General features: G+C 54.2%; 1 long non-coding RNA gene across 3 annotated transcripts in view; it reads left to right on the plus strand.

The window, feature by feature from the left end:
* The window catches only part of LOC127493042 (uncharacterized), a 4,945-nt gene extending 625 nt beyond the window's left edge, over positions 1–4,320 (plus strand). The window contains exons 1-3 of one of the 3 annotated variants that reach the window (XR_016234090.1): positions 1–127; positions 1,785–2,157; positions 2,524–4,316. The exon at positions 1–127 is cut by the window's left edge and continues 625 nt beyond it. This is a non-coding gene — a long non-coding RNA (uncharacterized LOC127493042). Of the gene's footprint in view, positions 128–1,784; positions 2,158–2,523 lie in introns of all 3 variants that reach the window. The other 2 variants (XR_016234091.1, XR_016234088.1) reach the window with 2 other exon arrangements.
* Positions 4,321–4,640: the final 320 nt, after the last annotated feature.

Raw genomic sequence — 4,640 nt, forward strand, 5'->3', positions numbered from 1 at the left:
CTGCAGAGCTATTTGGGAGGAGACCCTGAGCCCTAAGGGAATGTGACCCCCAGCTGGTTGGATCTAATGTACATACCTTGCGGTGACATACGTATCCTCCCACTAAATCCTCCCCAGGACTCCCGAGGTAGGTTTTAGATGGAACCTATGATATTGCCAATAATCAATAATTTAAAACTTATTTTTACTATTTTAATTGGATGTATCTGTGTGATAATTGGATGTATGTCTACAATATGTTGTGCTCAAATTGGCACAATTAGCATTTCTATTTCCTTTGGCGTTTTCCGACAGCTTTTAACCTGCAGAAAGGCACTGTCGGCCAGCGCCGCGGCTCACTAGGCTAATCCTCTGCCTTGCGGCGTTGGCACACCGGGTTCTAGTCCCGGTTGGGGCGCCAGATTCTGTCCCGGTTGCCTCCCTTCCAGGCCAGCTCTCTGCTATGGCCCGGGAGTGCAGTGGAGGATGGCCCAAGTGCTTGGGCCCTGCACCCCATGGGAGACCAGGATAAACACCTGGCTCCTGCCATCGGATCAGTGCGGTGCGCTGGCCACAGCGGCCATTGGAGGGTGAACCAACGGCAAAAGGAAGACCTTTCTCTCTGTCTCTCTCTCTCACTGTCCACTCTGCCTGTTCAAAAAAAAAAAAAAAAAAAGAGAGAGGAGAGAAAGGCACTGTCAAGTTTCCACCGGAATATTCCCATCTCAGTTTTCAGGTAGTAGGTTCTGAGGTCACAGGGCCTGCTGATGGAGAGTACATTGGTCAAGCCAGGGCTATATAATTCCAAAGCCTATGTGAGACCTCCCAGCGTGGTCAGAAACACAAAAACCCACAGAAGCCATTGCGAAGATTATGTTGCAAATGCAACTTGAGTGAGGTGGTTGACTGATGGTTGAGTAGCAGCAGCTGTCTGAGTGTAGACAGGGAGGCTAAACGGGGCGGGGGCGGGGGGAGGGAGGAGCAGGGTTCTGCTAGATAGAGAGTTCTAGATCTGATCCAGTGCTACCAGTGCCCAGTGTTCTTATCTGTGAGTGGTAGGCACTGGCATTTGAATGTTGTATTCATGGAACTATTTCTGCAAGTATCTGACCACGGGCAGGGATTTATCTGCAGGAGCTGGGAGCTCTTGGAAGATGGTGGACTTCCCATGTTTCTCCCTCTGTGTGTTGTATCACATGCAAAAGGTTCTCGACAAACAGGCAGCTGTAAAAGTTTTAGCTTGTTACATACGGAGATGCTCATCCAGCCAGAGCGGAGGGAATGGGGCACTACTTACCTGGTCTCCGTTATGGGCAGGAGAAAATGAACTCTCGCAGTCATGAAGGGTGGATCCATCTGGAGTCTGTGCTCGGATTTGTTGATGAGAAAGTCTGGGCTTTCATGAGACTACACAAGTGTCTGTTACACACACGTGTGACAGCTGAGAAGGATAGAGAGGGCTGTGATTTCCACCTCCAGATCTCCCACACTACGGACCCAGAGCTGTTCCCTAGCCAGAGGGCCAGGGTGTTTGCCATGGTCTGATCTGAACCTCTGTGTCAGCACACCCCTTTCCTACTCCAGAAGCTCCTTCCCGAGCCCCGGACCCTGTTCATGCACTAACTCAAACACCCACTAAGGCCCAGGGAATGGGGGTTCTCTGCAGATCTCCAGGGGAGGGGGCCTCTCCTGCTCACTGCAGAATTCTGGTCCAGGTTGAGGGTCTGATGGCAGAGCAGCCAAGAGTGCCTTCTGTGTGCTGGATCTAGGAGACTCGGCCTTAACCGTTCCCTCTCTGCTTACAGGGATGCTGGCTCCCAGATGGCTCTCGGGGTCCAGACCCGAAGTGGACTCCCCACTTACGGAGCACAGGCAGTTCTGGTGAAACCCAAGGTGACCGACGCTGTGTTCTGCCCGTCCCCCATGGCCCGCTGGTGTCGGTGTGTGTGGACAGCTTCCTGCCACAGCACCTGCTGCTTTGCTGGGTGGTTTTCCTGGCCACAGGAGAGTGGCCGGCTCAGGTATGGGAGAGACTGGAAGTTCCAGGAATTTGGGAATGGTCTGTGGGAAGAGCTTTCAACCAAGGATGGATGAGAGCCACTGGCTGGAGCTCCAGACTCCTCACCCACTGCTGGGACACCCTGCACTGCCTCTTAGAGGCCCCCAGTGGACTGAGCGGTAAGCAGAACGTCAATACACTTATTTCCTGATGCTCTTCACCCCACTTACCCCACTGTGGGTGCTGCTCCCTGGACTCACTTCCCAAACTGTTTATAACCAAATCCTTGTCTCAGGGTCTGCTTCTGGGAGACAGAGCTACAGCGTCCCTCAGACGTCCTTCTTCTCAACCCCGCGGCCTGCGCACACTTGACCATAGATTGAGCATAGCTTTGAGAGTACCAGGAGGTGGCTTCCTTTCTCTTGGTTGGCCTGTTCTCTGTAGCGCAGGCCTCTGGGGTTTGTGGGTCTAGAGAAAATTAGTCTACCAAGCTTATTCTGCTGCCTGAGCAAGGCTTAAGCAAACTCATTTCACTGGCTGCTCAGCAGGTTCCCTGATGAACTCCTGGAGATCTCCAAGGATGGATGAGTTTGGAGAAGACTTGACCTTCCCCGTGTCTGGACACAGAGTGGCTCAGTCGAATGCCAGTGCTCCACGGTGCTGGCTTCGCAGTCCCCCAGGACAATGCTGTTCCAAAGACTGCATGGAGTTTGTCATCATCTTAAGATCAACTTTGCACGGTGGTTTTTTGGCACAGCATCTGCCACGTGGGAGCACTTACATCCCGTATCACAGTGCTGTTTCGAGTCCTGGCTACGCTGCTTCTGATCCAGCTTCCTGCTACTATGCCTGGGAGGCAGCAAATGATGGATCAAGTGCTTGGGTCCCTGCCACCTGTGTGGGGGACCTGCATGGGATGCAGTTCCAGCCTCCTGGCCTAGCCTCTGGTCAGTCAGTCTCTCTCTATCTCTCCCCTTCTCTGTCACTATGCCTTCCAAATAACTAAATAAATCTTACAAAAAAAAGGATGAACTTCTTAACCTACCAGAACTCATGGAACCAACTGCCCTGGGCCTTCTGTCGCCCTTCAGTGGGATTTAGGGTGGTCCATGACTCCTCAGGTCAAGGCCTGACTCTGCCCCTGTGACCTGGTTTCTGGTTTCCCAACTCCTACTTCGACTGCCTCGTCTCTACTTTCATCCAGATGTCTACAGTGTCTCAAACAATATGCTCAGGCTGAAATGCATGCTCCTGTGGTCTCCCATCTGCTGGTTCACTCTTCAAACGCCCAGGAGCAGGGAACTCAGCCCAGGCCTCCCGTGTGGGTGCAGGGACCCAACTCCTTGAGTGGTCACCTGCTGCATCAGCAGGAAGCCAGAGACAGGAGCAGAGCTGGGGGACTGGAACCCGAGCGCTTTCATACGGAATGCATCTTCAGCGCTGTGCCAGCTGTCCACCCCTCAATTGCCCGTGACCTTTTTAAAGGAGCCTTGCACCGTCTCCTTTGCATGGAGCATTCTCCCCCTAAGAGGCTCCTTGATCTCCTTCAGTCCTCACCCAGATGTCCTCTACCCAGGTGCTCTCTCTCTCTCCCCCTTCTCCCTCCTACCCCAGCTCCTCTTTTTACCCCATGTTCCTTTACTGCACTTGGTCGTCTTGGCGATTGCGGACTAAAATGTAAGCTCCCGGAGGGCAGGCACCACTCTTGCCCACTGTTCCGTCCCTGCCATTGGAACAAGGCATGGCAAAGGGAGGAGCGTGGTAGGGCTTTGTGGGAGCGGTGAATGGATAAATACGAGAGAAGCAAACAGGGACCCTCACTAACCCTTCTTCTCTGGGCCTCAGGCTCAGGGAGAGAGCTGCCCAAGGTGGTTTCTTGGCCCCTGCTCTGGCTCCCGCTCTCTGGCTGCACTTAGAGACGTGCTCTAAGAAGTGAGCGTCAGTGCAGGACTCACTCCCCAGTGTGCGTCAGCTGCGTCAGGAGAGAGCTGGCAGCTTTCTGAGCCGAGGCTTGGCTCCGTGGGGGGCAGAAAGTGGGCTGGGCCCTAGGCATATTTACATGTCAGCGTGCATGGAAGAAGTGTGGATTCCCGGATATACTTCCGGGAGCACCTGTGGTCTGTGCCTATTGGCTTCTTTGCCTAACTTGCTCTACTTTTATGTGTTTGTGACAGTTTTCTCTGTGCTCTGGACTCTGTGTGTGTGTGTGTTTGTGTGTGTCAAGTGCCCAATAGCCCAATGAATAAGGACTCAGCAATATGAGCCAGTGTAACAATGGCAACCAGAATGCAAAGCTGCAATTACCCTGCCTGCTCCCAGATCCATTCTGACCACTCCTCTGCTGGCTGGGGGTCTGCATGCCCACCTGCCGTCCCAGGCAGCCACCCTGCAGCCCTGCCCTCCCATGCGTGCTGCTCCCCCTTGCCCCCCGACAGACACCATCCCAGCTGCTGCCTGCGGGTCTGAGTGGAGGCTGCTCCCACCAGTCGAGGGGCATGGCTCTTCCAGGGCAGCACCAGGGGCCGAGTGGCTGTTGTGGGTCAGGCTGTGTCCCCAGTCAGGGCCAGCGTGGGAATGGGGTGGGAGTGGCTGGTGCTCCCCTCGCTCTGGCTGGGTTGGGCTCCATGCTCTGTTGCTGAGCTGGGTGGCCACAAAATCCTCA

This window comes from Oryctolagus cuniculus, chromosome 5, assembly GCF_051225735.1.
Source record: "Oryctolagus cuniculus isolate XC-2025 breed Fujian yellow rabbit chromosome 5, ASM5122573v1, whole genome shotgun sequence".
Lineage (NCBI taxonomy): Eukaryota > Metazoa > Chordata > Mammalia > Lagomorpha > Leporidae > Oryctolagus > Oryctolagus cuniculus.